This window comes from Drosophila innubila, chromosome X (assembly GCF_004354385.1).
Source record: "Drosophila innubila isolate TH190305 chromosome X, UK_Dinn_1.0, whole genome shotgun sequence".
Classification (NCBI taxonomy): Eukaryota; Metazoa; Arthropoda; class Insecta; order Diptera; family Drosophilidae; genus Drosophila; species Drosophila innubila.
Window position 1 is genome coordinate 20618477 of NC_047626.1, and position 18545 is coordinate 20637021.

Below are 18545 nucleotides of genomic sequence, written 5' to 3' on the forward strand. Positions count from 1 at the left end.
TACATTCCAATTCCAATTTCAATTTCAACTCACATATCCAAATTCATTTACATTCCTAGCTAGTTATCTTTGGCATCCAAAACCAACTCGAAAGTATTACAAAGTGTATTCCCAATATTTAAAGTTAGTTATCAATATGACTTCTAATTTTTTTTTTTTTTGGTTTAGTTTTGTAAGTTAATTTATGTATTTTTATTGCGATTTTATTTTATTTTTTTTTTTTTTTGAGCTTCGTTTTTAAGAATTTTTGTACTGTGATATAGTCGTGAGTGTTAATCGCATTATGCTTAGCTAGTTTGTATTTCTTAAATATGATGAAATTGTACATACATTTTAAGTTTAAAGAACACACCTTTTTTTTATATAGAAACTTGATATGATAAGCTGCAAAAGAGAGCGAATTATAAATACAAAACACTGAAATAAAAATGCACTTGAGTTTTAATTCGAATTTACAAAGGAAATTGACCTAATCAAATTATTACACATATTAAATTCACATTTCAAAATAACAATTTTGATGTGGACATACGATTTTTGTGGATTTAATTTTCGCAATGAACATTTTATATTTTTAATATTCTTTCAGCTTCAAACTGTTTGTTTTTTTAATATCTTTGTTTCTTGGATAAAAATGAGCGACTTAAATATGCAAAGATGAATATTTCTCTGTTTGATTTCGATCTATGAACTATAAAGTTAATCAATTACATTCACTATTACTTCTATTATTGGTTTTTATAGCGTATAGCTTCTAAATGGATTTCCACTTTAGGACAAAAGAAAAACAGTTGAGAAAAATGAAATATTTAAGTTTTGTATTAAGTTCAACCAAGTCTCGGACCAAAACTTCTGCTTGATTCTTAATCGAATAAGCAAACTCTTTAAAATTTGATGATTATTTAATTAGTGAGTCCAAGGTTATTTGAAGCTAATCTATTGTGATCTATAATGCTAGATCTATAGTCAGATCTTTATAGATACAGGAATGCAAGAGGTTTTATATTTGTTGAAATTTAACGATAGTTGTCTAGTTTTTTGTTTAGCTGCTTGTCTTTCACCTTTTTCCATTTATGATCGGACATTTTGTGAAACGTCTTTGGCGCCCTGTTAATATTTATGTGGGGTCTACTGATCGTTTGTCTTTATGGCTGCCAATGGAGTAGGCTGGAGGTAAGGAGAGGATCAATGTGTGCCCGCCTTCCAGATTGTGCTCAGAGTTTTATGATCTTTGGCAGCCGCGTCAAACTATTAGCACTTATTGTCCAGCACGCGCTTCCTGAGAGCGAGCGAGGGAGCGTGAGTGTGAGAGGGAGAGGGAGAGGAGAGGGAGAGCAGCTGCAACAGGGAGTCGTTGTCGAAGTCAATTGTTGTCCAACGCCTCCACCTGCCTACCTGGTCCACTGTGCCATGTCCAGGACAGGACAGGACAGGTGGGCTTAATGAAAACGTCAGCAATGTTGGCCTTGAGCTGCCATCAATGAGTGTCTGAGTGTCTGAGAGTCTGAGCCAAGTTCTCTTGCAAAGCAAAACACTTTAACTAAGCTAACTCAATGAATTTTGGCAAGTGTCCGGATGAGCTGCCTTTTAACCGGGCTAAGCTGCACTTGTCTAGCCGAGTTGTGGCTAAGCTCCTTGCAATAATCCAAGCGGATTTAGGCAAATTTACTTTTTAATGCCGTGGCTTATTGAGCCAAGTAAGTACGCCAAGTAGCTGCGTTTAGGGCGCTTAGTGGCACCTTTTAGGCCAAGATCCGATGCGGGATTAGCGCGGCCAAAAACGGAAGCTACACTCACTGCCATCAATAAGTTGAAGAGCCGTCTTTCATTTCCAGGGCCAAGTGTTGACATGCAAATGGATTACAGACCGGACCTGCAAATGCAACAAGCAACAAGCAACAAGAGACAACAACAACGACAACAATTGACAATCGACAATAACTTAGCAAAAATATTTGAATATTATGATGCTGCCGCTGTGACTAAGCCGTTTATTGATTGCAATCGAGCCTGGCCAACAGCCAACAGCCATCAGCTATAGGCCAGGAAGCTGGCCGTGTTAGTTAAGCCAGTCAAGCTGCTCCTAAGCCGACCTCTGTTCAGTGTCAAGTGTCCCCGTTGCTGTTGCTGTTGCTGTTTCTGGCCAAAAGGGTCTGGCCTAAAGTAGGTGTTGTTATGTTTTTAGCTGTCATAAATATTGTAAAACTTGGTAAATATTTAAACAGCGTGCACAATAAAGGCAAATGGCAGAGGCTCGCTCGGGTTTTGCTTCGGTTTCGGTTTTGGTTTCGGTTTCGGTTTCTGTTGCATTTCTCTGTCTCTATCTCTGTCTCTGTCTACGACTCCTGGCTTGCCTGGCATCTATTGTCCTGGCCTGGTCATAACGGTGGTTGCCTTGTCGCCAGCCTGTGCAAGAGAGAGACAACAAGAGACAGTTACTTTCTACCTGCTCTTTATATGTTTGTTTTACTTTTTTTTTTTTTGCACATTTGCGGCATGAAATTTGAATATTGCCCAGGGCCTTGGCCGTGGTCGGGGTCGGGGCAAAAGATTAACAACATTTAATAACCCATCATTTTTCGGGGCATTTTTGGCTCGTCCTGTTCGATTCCTTTGTGCACAATTTTTAGCCATAATGCAGATAACTGCATTTTGTCTCTTGACCAGCCTTTTGTTCTCTGCCCCTGTCTCCCTGTCTCCTGTCTTGCGTCTCTGCCACTTTTTGCTATTGTCCTTTTTATTTTACAATTTCTTTTTCATTTCATTTCTTTTTTTTATTGTTTTGCTGCAGCATTTTCTTGGAACATTCTATGCTGGGATGTCTCGCAATGAAATTAAGTGAGATAAACTGCGGAAAAGAGACGCAAAGTGAGAGACAGAGAGAGAGAGAGAGAGAGAGAGAGAGAGCAAGTAAACTACATGTTTATGACCTGGCAATCATTGACAACATTTTGCTCAATCTTCTGTCAAGTGGCAAATCAATTATCAGCTTTATTTGACAGCCGATCAATTTGAAATTCAATCATAATTTGTTGACACACTCTGGCGGCATTCCAATTTAACACAATTCAATTCAATTTCAATTTAATATTTCAATATGAATTTATAACATATTATCTTTATGCTGACTTTTTTTTGGTTTTATTGTGCATTGTTTTCAATAAAATTAAATTTAATTTCGCATTTTCTTTGTTAATAAATGTTGGGCTTAATTTGAAATTAAATTAATGAAAATTATTATGCCTAATTCAACTAAGTTAATTTATTCATTTCTTGATGGAAAGTGTCATCAATATTATGTTTGAAAAATTATCAATTATTTAGTTAATTATTAAACGAATTTATGACAAATTTGCAATTCACTTTTAATTAATTAGCAGATCAATTGTATGTGTTGGTTTCAATTAAATTAAAATATATATATCTTGCTTTAAAGTACATACTATAGCTTTTAATATCGAGTGTGAAAAATTATCAATTATTTAATTAATTATTAAACGAATTTATGACAAATTTGCAATTCACTTTTAATTAATTAGCAAATCAATTGTATGTGTTAGTTTCAATTAAACTAAAATATATATATCTTGCTTTAAAGTACATACTATAGCTATTAATATCGAGTGTGAAAAATGATCATTTATTTAGTAAAATATTAAACAAAATGTTTGACAAATTTGCCATTAAGATTTTAATGATTAGCGAATTAGTTGTATATTAGTTTCAATTAAATTATATTTAATATTTCTTGGTTGAAAGTACTATAGTTATTATTATTTACTGCAAAAATATTATCAAATAATTTGTTAATTATTATGCAAAACTTATGACAAATTGCTTGCATGAATTTTAATGTTTTTGTTTTTTTTTCAAACTTGGCATTAATAGAGTTCAATTCCAGTTCAATTCAGCTACAATTCAATTTGTTCAAAAATTTGCATTTACAATTATTACTCGTATTTATATTCATTTCCATAATGCCATTATAAGCTACATTTACGTTTACGATTTCCACTTCAATTTCGATTTGTTTTTATTATTATTATTATTATTTACGTTTTGTTATTGTTTACAGTTGCAGCGGCTGTCAATATTTAATTGGTTATTGTTGTTGTTGTTTTTTTTTTTTTAATATTGCTTCTGTTGATTGAAAGATCCACGAATAAAGTGTCGAATATCGAAATTTGTGCTTGAGACGTCATTCAACAAACGATTGCCCTGTTGATGGGAGAAGCTTGCGTGCAAGTTATCGATAAATTCGATATATGTACGCATGTGCGTATGGATAAGTGTGTGTGCGTGTGTGTGTGTATAGGAAGCTTTTGCGTCTGTTTCATATGGTTCCGGTCTCGAATTGAGAATTTAAATCACGAACTTTTCAGTCGCTGTTGTTGTTGCTGTCGCAGCGACTAATTATTTAATTTGTCGACTGTGTGTGGTGTTGTTGTTGACTGTGGTTGTTGACGGTTGTTGTTGTTGTTATTGTTGTTTTATTAACACACACTTTTATGGTCATTTATGTAATTTCATAGAGTGCGGCCACATAAATCCCAATGCGAGTTCTCAGTTAACAGTCGGTCTCTGCGATTGCGTTTTCGAACTTCAAGTTGGAGTTGTTGGACCACAGGCAGGGGCTCTACAGGGGTGGGCAAGGGGTTGAGGCTTGGGTCTCGGTGGCAGGCCTAACAAATTTTGCGTATGACTTAATAAACATGTCGTTGAACTGTCGCCAGCAGCACTTTTGTTAAGTTTATGGCGCAGACGAGCCTGCCTAGTTGTTTCACGTTGTTGTTGTTGTTACTGTGTTGTTGCTGGGCTTTTAAGCACCTCAAAACACTTTTTAATTGTTCAAAAATATTACTTTTTTTTTTTTTGTTTTCTGCTGCCGTGCACATTGAACTTGAGCCGACAGCGAAAATAAAAGCAAAACAACAACAACAGAAACAACACAGCACAAAAATTGTAATTACCATGAGTAATATTTTATTACACTTTGACACTGAAGGAAAAACTTCACAAGAACATCGACTTTACAAAAAAAAATATATATATACATATATAATATTAATAAAACTGAAAAAAAAAATAAAGAAAAATGAACAATGGGCAGACAACGACATTGCTATGCTCTGCATTCGAGTCATTTCTAGAACTTTTAGATGCTCTAACATATTATGTATTTATATAAGGGTTATTCAACAAGTGTATACATTTTACTATGAAATATTAAACTGATCAAGACCAAAATTTGAACTAATTAATAAATCGGAATTTCTTACAGACTGTTATTTAATTGATAAAATAAAAATAATCATTACTTTCATAGAAAACTTGTTTATTCTGCAAAAATTGTCGATTTACATACAATATTTTATTGTAGTTAAACTATTGAAGAATCGTTGAGAAGTTTGCAATTAAATTGACTTGCAGAAATTGGAGAAAGGGTATCCAAAAAATGAAAAAAAAAAAAAAAAATACTAGAAACTGAGTTAAGTGAAGTGAAAAAGAAAAAAAATCACACAATAAAAAGTGCAACAAATTCGTAAATCTCTGCAGTGTGCGCACAACAGCAACAGCTAAAGGAACAACAGCAACAACAGTAACAACAACAAGAACAACAACGATGGCAACTAACTTAAGTAGCGGTAGCAACAGGCTACTAACATGTTTATGCTACTTTTATGAGGTGGCAATAAAATCGAACCAAGTACGAAAATAAAAATGAAAAAAAAAAAAAAAAGGCAAAGGCGGCGGGCGACGTGCGATAGTGTCTATCTCACTCGCACATGGCAGCAGTCTGTCCCGCTTGCACTCACTGCTAGCTGGCAGGATTGTCGCCGCACACACAATGACTTCATCGATTTATAGCGGTCACGAGTGACGACGACTTGGTCTTGGTCTTGGTCTTTATTTCGCTCTTGGTCTTGGGTCTTGAGTTTTGGGTTTTGGGATTGCGATGGAACTGTAACTTGGACTCAGACTGAGTCTTGGTTATTGGTGTTGTTGCTGTTGCTGTTGTTGTTGTTGGTTTGCTTTTGGACATGGGCGAGTTGCGTTTGCGTTTTTATGATGATATTGTTTTGCATTTTGCATTTTGCACATTGGACTTTTGTTTGTGTCGCACTCGCGTTTCGTTTCATTTCGTCTCGTTTCGTTTCGTTTTCATTTCCACTTCCATTTCCATTGCCATTTTCATTTTCGTTGGGTGCGTGCGGTGCGTGGATTAAGCCACGTCTACGACCGGGTCAGCGTCCCTGGCCAAATGCGTATTCCTGGAAGCCACACCGCGACCTCATCCTCGGCTGCATTTTATGGTTTGTCGTCATAATCACCGGCACAGCATCTCCATCTCCATCTCCGTCTCCGTCTTCTTCTTCGTCTCCTTCTTCATCTTTCTTTGCATCGGCATCTTGCACCAGTGACACACTCAACACGGCGTCAACTTCGCGTTGTTGTCACTTGATTTATGTGCCCTCGAGATTTGCCAACTCAGCCTACTCCTCCCCGTTTATCCACACACTTCTCCTTAGCTTTGAACTTCCTCCTTCTCCTCCTCCTCCTTCTCCTCCTTATCCTTCTCCTCCTCCTCCTCCTTCTCCTCCTCCTCCTTATAAAGTCTGTCGTCTCCCGCATCAAGGCTGCAAACCACCAAAAAAATATTAAAGGTTCGGTTCGGCGGTTCGAACCATAGAGCATGATATCGGTTTGGGTTCGAATCTTGGTTCAATTTCATATAAAAAAATATTTTAATTGTTAAACATTTTTCTCAACATTTTAAACTAGCTAAGTTGCTTGGGTTCGAACCTTGGGCTTGGGTTCGAACCTTGATTCAATTTCATATAAAAATAAATTTTAATTGCTAAACATTTTTTTCAATATTTTGAACTAATTAAGTTTCTGTTTTTAAAAAAAGAAAGCAAATTTGGATGATAATTAAATTTATTAGAAGTTTTAAATATGACTTATTTTAATCCAAAGTCTCAACTAACTGCGTAATATTAGAAAACCATAAAATTTATATAATTATCTTTTTTTCGAACCGAACCTTTCATTTTATAAAGAGGTTCGGCTTAGGTTCGGGTTCGCGAAGTCAATAATTTCAAGGGTTCGGTTCATGATTCGGTTCAGGCAGCTTGTGAAGCACATACCGTTAACACTTCCGTTATGTTGTTGCTGTTGTTACTGCCTCGAGGCAAGAAGATACTCCCATATATATGTATGTACATATGTACACACATACATACATACATTGGCGGTGGCATTGTTGTTCAGGTGTGCTGTAGTTTTGTAGTTTGTTGTCCTGTTTGTCCTTTGTTACTGATGCTGTTGTCAATAGAGCGAAACAAATATCAGGAAATGTCATCATTTTGTATGGTTAGAGTGAGAATTGAAAAGAACAAGGCAGAGGAAATTGAATTAAAGAAAGACGCACACGCAGCGAGGAGAGAGGCGGAGGGAGAGAACTCACAGGACTCACAGGAGGACACCAAGACCGCGATGAACCCACACAGGACGCATGTAAGTGTAAGAGAGAGTTGCCTGCTATGACACTCACAATAATGTCACTGCCAGCTGCGCAGTTCACGCCGACGTCGACGTCGACATCGACGTCGGGACAGCAGCATCGTTCCCTCAATTTTCCCCCTAGTGGTGTTGTTGCTGTTGTTGTTGTTGTTGCCTTTGGCTCGTTTGTTGTATCAGCGTCTTTTCTACTCTTGTCTTGTTTGCATTGTTCTCGCTCAACAGATTTGATCAGTTTTTAATGAACTTCATTCATGTTTGAATGACTTTGATCAGTTCCGCTTTGGCCTCGCCTTTACCTTTGCCTTCGTCGTTGCCTTCGTCTTTGCCCTCGTCGTTGCCTTTGCCCTCCATCTCCATCTTCAACTCCAACTCCATCTCCATCTCCTCTTTGGCTCTGGCAAACAATAGCAAATACACAAACCTTTTGAACGCGTGCGGCGATTGTCGTTCAGCTCTTATTGTTGCTGTTGTTGTTGTTGTTGTAGTTGTTGCTGGTGTTGTGACAGTGACAAGAAGATGCACGCACAATACTCTCCATGTGTGTGTGTGCGTGTGTGTGTGGGTGTGCTTGTCTGGTTGTGCGTCTCGAATTAGAAAGTCGAATTGGCGCACGCGGCGTATGTGTAATGTGCGGCATTTCATTCGAGCCAGGCTAATCCCAGCTAGCGTTTAAGCCGCTTTGCCCAACATCAGCAACAGCAAACGTCAACCGTCAACCGTCAGTCCAAGCGCATCATCATCATTATGATAATCATCATCATCATCATCATCTGTTGTCAAGATCAACGAGGCGTACAAAATACTTATTTTCACCAAGTGTTACTCCAAAGAACCAGCAACAATTGTTCATAAAAGCGAGAGAGCCAACTCAAGAGAGAAAAGGAGGCAGACTGAAAGAGAGAGGGAGAGAGAGGGAGAGAGAGAGAGAGAGAGAGGCAGGTGGCACACATTGATTGAGGGTCCTTAAAAGGGTACAAATCATCAGAAAATTTTATTAAATGTCCCACATAATGAAATGAAAAGAGCAATCCCAGCTTAATACCATGATCTTCTTCTTCGTCTTCTTCTTCTTCATATTATTATTATTATTCTTCATTTTCATCTACTTGCTGTTGTTGTTGTTGTTTTAGTTGTGCATGTCAGAATCAGAGAGTCTGGTGTCTGTTATAGAAGTAGAAGATCTGTCCGCATGATGATGATGATTATCATTATTGAGGTACTCTTGCTTTGATCTCTAGCCTCTCATCTCTCGTCTCCCATCTCCCATCTCTCGTCTCTCGTTTCTAGCCACTCGTTGGCAGTACTTTTGGGCTGATCCATGGGCGCAGCAAGTGCAACCGACAACCGGCAACCGGCAACCGGCAACCGGAGTCGCCGCCAAAGTTGACGCATTGTGTCATTGTCAAGTGTTGCGCCGTGTGTGGAATCTGCCTCTGCTCTATTTGTATTTATTTGATTTGTGATTAATGCTCGAGTGTGTGGCAGAGTGTGAGACCTTAACAGACTCCATGAGTGTGACTATGAGTATGAGTTTGAGTTTGAGTATGATTATAGTTGTGATTCTATGTATGTATAGGTGTGCGAGTGTATTGGGAACTTGGCTGCATTCCAATCAGTGTTGCACTTTGCTTTTCGATAAAACAATAAAATAGAACCATAAAAAAATCATTAGATTACCAATTAAAACGCATAAGACTTTGTAATTTTTATAAAAATTTTATTCATTTGTATATTATGTATATTTGTATATTCATCTTAAAATATAAAAAATATAATCAATCAATTAAAATATATCCAAAACACATTGATGACAGAAAATCAATGAAAATTGTATGATTGTTTTTCCAATGTCTTGATTCTTGTTTTATTTCCTACTAAGGTCTTACAAAATTATCTTAAGTACACAGAAAAAAAATCTGGGATACCGGCAATGCCAAACGGTGCTAAAGTTAGGGGATCTGGATATTTTTAAAATCAAGTACGAAATACTTAATTCAAGCAAGGGTTTTTTTTGTGGCTCTCAGCAAATATATCAAGTTTCGGAGTTTTAATACATTTTTTTAGTTATATAAAATAATTTAAGCTCTCTTTTTTGTAACTATTTTAATGCTTAATTGATGTAATTTTTTTAACAGTCGCAGTGTATTATTTTAAACTTAAATACGACTTTATTGTAGAAAAATAAAATATAAATTCAAATGAAACAAAATAGCCAATGCATTTAATATTTTCCATTGCCAAGCAAAGTAAAAAAAATAAAAAATAAGCACTAAGTCGGAATTACAAAACTGACTCCAATGACGAGTGGAAATTTGTAGACAAATAATACAACTACTTCAAAAATAGTTAAGGATATGATATTTTTTGGTCTTTTTTTTTCTGAGTGTATAAACTAATTAATGAATTTGGACAATAATTGAACTGTTGATGTGTTGAGCTTGTTGTTGATCCCCCATTGCGTATACGCCATGTGAGGCAAGTAAATTTGCACAATGAGCGACATTTCAATTTTCGGGCGATTAGCAATGGTCAAAAAATGAGACACCTGGCTCAGTGGGAGTTAATTGAGGCATTGAGCTATTGACATTACCTGATGCCAGATCGAAGCGAGCGAGTTTTTTGAGAGCTCCTTGCAGGCTGCTGGGAAGGAAGAATTCAACTGACTTTGAATCTGACTCTGAATCTGGCTGTGACTGAGACTGTCACTGAGACTGAGACTGTGTTGTTGGCTCAATTGGCTGGGTGGTCCTAGACAAGACACTTTAGACATTTTGTCGTTGCCTTGCAAATTGAGCTGAGAGCTGAGAGCTAAGAGCTGAGAGCTGAGACACAGGGGCGGCAGGGGCGTGCCGTGCACAGCTGGTTGTCGTTGTTGTTGCCTATGTTGCCTATGTTGTTGCCGTTGCCGTTGTCGTTGTCGTTGCCAACGCCGCCGCTTGTGTAAATATTTCCTCATTTTATTTGTGCCACACAAAAGAAGCAAAGCAAATGTGCAGGCGGCCTGGGTATATTGTTTTAACACATTAGCAGCGCAATGCAACAAATAATTTCCATAAAATGCTGCTACGACAATGACGATAACCGCCTGTAAATGGAGCGGCGACTACGACAACGACTGCGACGCCGACTGCGCTGCCAATAGAGTTGAAGTCAATTTCAATGCATGAAAGAGATATGTCACAGGAAGAAAATATTAGTCTTTGTCATTAGGCAAAACAAAACAAATCAAAACAAAACGAAAACGAAACAAAAACGAAACAAAAAAAAGAAAAAAAAAAAATGAAAAAATGAAAAAAGCAAAAAGCAAAACAACAACATGCCTCAAAAAACCATCCATGGATGGGTTACAGCTTTGTACACCGCATCGGGGCGGCCGCCGTGGCCCAGAGTCATACTTAGACTTAGAGTCAGAGTCAGAGTCTACAGTTAGAGCCTGAGTCCGGGTCTGTTAATGTGTGTGTATGTGTGTGTGTGTGTGTGTGTATGCTTGCCTGATGTTTGCCCACCAACAAAGTTAACACTGGAAATGTCCAAGAGCTGTTGTTGCCACATTCACATGATTTAAGCAGCAACAACGACAACAACAACGACAACAACAACAACAACTGCAGCAACAACTCAAAACACAAAATGTTTCCCATCATAAAAAAAAAACTGAGCTCTCCACGTCTGCGTCTTGGTCTACGTCTTTGCCTCCATGCTCCTAAAGAGTCCAAAAGTCCAAAGCGAAGAAAATAAAACGAAAAACAAAACCGACTTTAGACAAAGCAAACGAAATTAAAAACGGTTCAAATGGTTTGCTTGTGTAAGCAATTGGCTTATACCACCCCACCCCACTACCTACCACTTCCCCCTGCTTATAAGGGCTCTCTCTCTCTCTCCCTCTCCCTACCAATCTGTCTCGCTCGCTCGCTCACTCTATGCTGGCGCTGCGGAAATGCCACAGGTCGTGGCGTGTGTGGAAACGAGAGGCGTTTGGGGGGAGGTCGAATATTATAGCAAAGAATACTATAATAGTGGGTATATCATAGTGTGATTTTTTTTTGTTTGAGGGGTTGTAGCATGCAGTAGGGGATGACAATCGGGGAGGGAGGTTGGAGGCAGGAAACACGAGGGGCAAATCCCCATCAACGCTTATCCTATGGTAATTGGCATTGTCAGCAAGCGTCGTTGTTGCATATTAATAGATTTATTAGCAAATAAACCAAAATAAATACATACAAAGAAATATAGAATTGAACAATTGAGATTTGTGGGCGAGGCACCGTGGGAATCACTGGAACCACTGGATGATGCCCAATGCACCTATGTATAGTATAGTACACGTACTTGTGATTGATGTACACGCAGATTCGTCAAGTGAATGCAATTTGAAAACTTTCACATTTTGGGGACTTACCCAAAGGTCTCAACAATTCGCATGGTAATCTCGTAGGGGGTTTAATTGCATAGATCACTCTTCGCAAACTTTATTAATCGAGTTGATTGAATTCAGTTGATCAGCATATACAGTTAGTCAAGTAATTGTTATAAAACATTATTGAAATCCATTGGGTATAACCATTTTAAAATATCTGAAATAAATATGTGAATTTAAGTATTTTCTTGTAACATACACGTATATAGACTAAAAACAATTTAATTCGCTTTTTAAGCATACAATTTGTATGTAATATTTTTAGATTCGAAACAAATGAGCAAGTAACACCTTATTTGAGCAGTGCTGTCCAAAATTATAAAAAGTATTTTATAGCTTACTTACTTCTAATTAAAATCAATATTTTTTCTAAATTTATTTTAAATCATTTCACTTTAATATCAAGATCAAAGGTACATTTTAAAGTCGTAGATACTGCTGTTATATTAAAATATTTTTTTGATAACACTTTTGAATACTAATAATATTAAGTTATTCATATAGAACACAAATAAATAAAAAGATCGGTAATTTGGTGCACATTAATTAACTTGTAACTACTAGGTACTTAAATATTTATTAAATCCCTAGACTCCTTTCACTTGCTGTGCCAGTTTGAAAACAGAAATACAACTGACCCTCGTGCTTCAAGTTCAAGCTCCAAGTGGTTGGCGAGTTTATTACAGACAAATTTCCGTATAATTCAGTAAAGGAATTTGTAAATAAATATTTGAGGTGCACGTTTATTTGCGATTAGATTGGGCATTATATTCCTAGTAGAAACTAGTCGGCCGGTGATACAGTCGAGCATACTCGACTGTCGGAGACCCCGTACTTACTATGGCAAAAACTAATAATGGAAAAAATTAAAAAATATTAAGTTAACTTAAATGCACATTCTATCATATTGGTTACAATGTCTCATAAAACATAAAAGATTTTCATACTAAGACTTGATTTTCACTCGATCGATCCTATAGCAGCTATATGATATAGTGCTCCGATTTGAACCAACTTTGGACAGGATATATAAAACCAAGTCATATGCTTATTGTATCAGTTTGCTTGAGATATATCATAAAACAAAAAAGTTTTTCATACTAAAACTTGATTTTCGACCGATTGTTCCTATGGGCGCTATATGATATAGTGGTCCGATTCAAAAAAGAAACAAACTTAACCTGCCTGCAAGATAGAGGAATCTACGTATCAAATTTGGTGTCACTAGCTTTTAAATTGTTCTTATAATTTGAATATGAAATTTTTTTTTTCGATTTTTGGGCGATAAAGGGAGCGTGGCAGAATTTTGAAACAAACTTGATCTGCTTGCAATATAGAGGAACCTACATACCAAGTTTGGTGTCTCTATCTCTTATAGTCTCTGAGATCTAGGCGCTCATACAGACGGACAGACAGACGGACGGACAGACAGACGGACGGACAGACGGACAGACAGACGGACATTGCTATATCGACTCGGCTGTTGATGCTGATCAAGAATATATATACTTTATAGGGTCTGCCACTCCTCCTCCTGCTTGTTACGCACATATTCGTTAAAACAAACCCAATAGACCCCTGTACTTTTTTTAAGTACGGGGTCTAAAAAGGCTTTACTTCTGTGGGCTTATGGATGTCAATTCAATCAATTGTTTGTGGTGTGTTTTTTCACTAAGCATACGTATATGCGGTTGCTCAGTTATCGATAAAAACCGTATGTTCGTTAAAAAGGAATTTTGATGGAATTTCCGGAGTTGGCGGCCCACATAAATATCCGGAAATCAAGCAATTGCTATCGAATATTTTTCGCTACATTTGTATATAAATCAACCATACCACTCACACAATTATTGCATAAATCTAAGGGCAAAGAATATAAATGTCTTGTTGAACTTTAATGCTCCGATTCTTTGACGCAATTCGGGTTTTTTTTCTATTTTCGGTATGGCAACTAAGCGGAAATACCCAAGTCAACGACGAGCGCAATGTTTTGGAATGTTGGTGCTGTTATTTGACTTCTAACAATAACCGCAACAAATATTCACATTGTTCAGCCCAATTTTATATGAGGGGAGAGACCTAAACACCGCTGATAAGCCGTTGAAGGAAGTTCAAAGATCTCGTGAACACCTGCCAGATGGGTCAGTACATACGGATACAACAGCTGAGGCTTACTAATAGATCACGAATACTTCACTCTAATGGGATAATTTTTGAACCCTTATTTCTATTTATATTTCGCACGTCTTTCTTAGAAAAGGTTCTGGAATAAGCTTAGAAGTTAAGAAATCGAATTACTTGTCAAATTATCATTAAAAATTGTCAATGCTTCTAAGGTTTTAAATTACTACTACTTACTACATAAATTTTAGTTTAATTGTAAAAACCCATTCACAGATTGCATTAAAAAATGATTTGTAGAGTATTTCCACTAATTGAGGGATTAATCCTTCATTAATTTCATACCCTGTTTATGTATTCCAAAAAGGTATAATAGTCAAAAAAGTGTGCCAAAAATCGCTAATATCATACAAATTATTTGAAATCTCAGACTATTGAGTTCATGTCCACACTGATAAAAAAAAATTCTTAAATCAAGATTATAATCTTAAAATTAAGAATTTTGGTCCAGAAAATGCGTTGAGATAAAATAAAATTCTTTAAGTAAGAAAACACATTTTGATTTTACGAACATTTCGAATAAGAACAAGTTCATAACTTATGAATAAATGTTTTAAAAAATAAAGTCAAAAAATATAAATATTTCAAGATAAAAGATAAGGCTTTTTATTGTTTTTTTTTTTTTTTTAATTTTGATATATATACACTTTATTCTGTGTTGGTAATTTTATAAATGTTATTTTATTTTTATGAAGTAGTATTTATTCGTACTTTCCTAACAATTTAAGATTTTTAATCTTGTATTAAAAACTTCGATTTTTTAGAATAAATAATATATTTATATATAGTTTAAAAATGGTCTTAAGGAACTTGAACTTCTTGATTTTAGAAGTTGGTCTTTTTTTACAGTGCACATCTTTTCGTATCTCCGTCACAAGAAATAATTAACTAATGGGGATACTTTTGATTAAGAAGCACTCTTACTTATTTTCAAAAATGTATTTCTTTTGGAGTTTGCTTAAAAAAATTGTCGTGTCCACATTTTTTAAGTACCTGCGAGGCGCCCTTTGCCAACCAACAACAAAATGAACAACAACGACAATAGCGACTACAACAACGGTCAGAGTGAGAGCAACAACAACAACACCAACAACAACAACGACGACAACAACAACAACAACCGTCTCAAGCTTACTCGCTCAGTTAATTTTTCTGAGAAAAACGCCAGAGTTTCTCGCAATTTTATGATCAATTCATTGAATTTTTTGTTGTTTCTTGTGTTGAAAATATATATATAAAAAAAAAAGAAAAAACCGCACAAATGACGACACGTCGTCGGCGTGAACCGAAAACCAACAACAACAAATATAATATATATGGTAACTTGTTGACGGTTATTGACTTTACGTCATTGATAAGAGAGTCTCTTATCAAAGTGTTAACTTGCGAACCGCAAGTTTTAAATGCGTGACCGTCAAGGGGTGAGAGGGTGGTGCTTATCAGTGACGTGGTTAACCACTGAGCATCCGGCAGAGTCTCAGCTTCTGAGCTGGGTCCACAAAGCAAATACATAAATAAAATAAAGCTATAAATAAATAAAAATTAATGTTAGTGAAAGATGCTTAACATTTTCATTGAGTCAGTGGCAGTGCCAAGGCTCCACTTTTGACTAAGACCTGGACCTGGACCTGGACCTGAACCTGGTCTGGTGATTGGGCTTGGACTTGGGCTTGGGCTTGGCAACCTCCGAGAAGACAACGTACAGCCAAAATGCCTGCGGCACTGTTGAAGTTGCAGTCAACGTTGCATCGCTTTGCACAGTGATCAACAGTTGACTAATAATTAAAAAAAAATATATATAATAAGAGCCATAAGATAAGATAAGGGCAAACTGGATCATGGAAGTGTTTCAAATTTCAAATAATATTCAATTATTTATCTCCTTATTATATTTAATTAGACTGACACTTAAGATATAACATTATATGAAAGTACGGAAAATACGTAAATGTTTGTCTGAGTTTTGTGATTAATAATTGGTCATTATGAATTCGAATTTCCACAAATAAAACTGAAATTAATTTCTTAAATTATTTAAAAAATTGCATGTGTTTTTGAATTTCAAATTTTGTATCCTTCTTTAATTAGTAAGATATACATGTGGAAAATAATGTTTAAAATATAATCAGAGCGGAGAAATATTTATTAGTAATTGGTCATTATAAATTCGAATTTCCACAAATAAAACTAAAAATAATTTTTAAATGATTTACAAATTGAATGTGTTTTTGAATTTCAAATTTTGCATCCTTCTTAAATTAGAAAGATATACAAGTGGAGTGCTTTAAAACTAGTCAGAACGGAGAAATATTTATTAGTAGATCTTATACTTATTTATATACACTACATCCTTTTATCAGTTTTGAAATGTTAGTCCCACAGTTTGTAAAGTTAAATTTTTACAAGAGTTTTTATGAATACTGAAACAACAATTTGAAATGTATATATGTATATATTAAAAATATAATGATATTATCTAGAGCGAATTAAATAGTCGATTAGTAAACTTTGATATAGTAATATTAATAATAATATTTTTAAAAATAATTAATATTAATCTATGTGGAGCCACTGTGCGATGCGTTCAACTCAAATTCATACTCTCTCAAAAAAAAAAAAATAATAAATAAATATAAGAAAAATAAAAATCAGACTGAGACTGAGACGGAGACGGAGACTGAAACTCGGACTGGTGTCAGCTCCGTCATCCTGTTGATTTGTGTTGAGGAAGCAAGTGCTTATGTCCATGCGAGTGTGAGTGTTGCTGTGTGTTATGAATGACGGCGGACCTACTTAGCCAGGGCGCTGCTGCTGCTGCCGCTGCTGCTGCTGCCGCTGATGTTGCTGATGATGATCGGGGACTGTAGCGCTTAGATGGATGGCCACGGAAATTTATCATCATGCGCGCCAGAAGACAAAGTAGCAGCCAAGCGGCTGAAAAGCGTTCATGGCGCATGCGCAAGGATCTAAAGAGCAGAGTGGCAAGTCTCTCAGTCAAGGGGCACAATTAAAAGATGCATGTGTGTGTGTGTGTTGCAGATGCTTCGCTTTTTTGGGTAGCCTCCTGCTCCAGCTCCAGCTCGACTCGACTCGACTCGACTTGCAGTTGAGCTCGTTGCGGCGCGTCTCGAGTGTTGAAAAGTAAGGAAGCTTTAACAAATTACCGCCCAGTTGCCGACACAACGAGCTGTTTATAAAAGTTGTAAAAATTTGCCAAGCCAACACCAGAACAGACAAGAGCAAAGCCATGGCCAAAACTCCAGACATACATCTCCATGTCGGCTGCTGTGCCTAGCGGCAAACTTGGGCGCACACACACAGCGGACAGAGACAGAGGAAGAGAGACAGAGAGAGAAAGAGAAAGAGAGGCGGCTGGCATTAAAGGAGCTGAAAGCTCTGCACTTGGCGCAGGCGCAGGCGCATCGCCAGTCAGTGCCCAGCAAATGGCCAGAGTTCCAGTCTCAGTCCCAGTCAGAGTCCCAAGTTCCAAGCTGTATCCAGAGTCGCAGTCTCAACCTGGTTGCCTTATAAAGTGAGCGTCGAGCAGAGTTACTCATGTCATGACAGCAAACGAGCAAGCAGCAAACTTATGACTGAGTAATTGCTGGTGATATTTATGCGACGCAGCGTCCGACGATATGACGCTGCAACAGCGACTGCAACAGCGACTGCGACGGCGACTGCGACGGTGACTGTGACGGAAACTGCGTCGAAGCAGCCGCCGTATCTTTGGCAGTGCTTGCTGCTTATTATCGCTTGCCCCACAGTGCGTTTCTCGTGGCATATCGATTGAGCTCAGTTATTGCCTGAAATCATAGCTAAAATCATATTTAGCTATACATTAATGTTAGTTTATTCAATTTGTATTTGATATAATTTTAATTAAAATAACCATTCAAGATTTCAATTTAAATCTGAACTGGTAGTTAGCTTTAAGGTCTTGGCATGCTTTAACAATGTTTAATTTATTAGGTTAGGGGAAAGTAATCCATTATTTTTTTGTGTGTCAGCTTTGGTATGCTCTAATTTGTAAACTATTGGTCACATTGATTTAAAATTGGGCTTTTTAGAAAGGAGGGCAAAAAGTCATTGAACAAAACGGCACATATTTGAAATAAATCGGACAGTCCCAACCGTAATAAATGAATTTTGAAAATAGTATATAAATAATGGATTTCTTTTTCCCCAACCTAATATTTAAAAATTGGGGCAATGGGAGTAAAGACAATCAGATAAACGTTAAGATGACATGGAAGATAAATTTGAAAAATCTCAGATCACAAATGTTTTATTAAAAACTGTTTTTTTAAAACACTTTTTGCTACTATGTACTTTTAAATATTTTTGTACTATTCTAGAACTTCTTTAAAAATTGATTTAGCAAAAACCCAAGAATTATGTTATAGCTTTTATTTAGAATCAT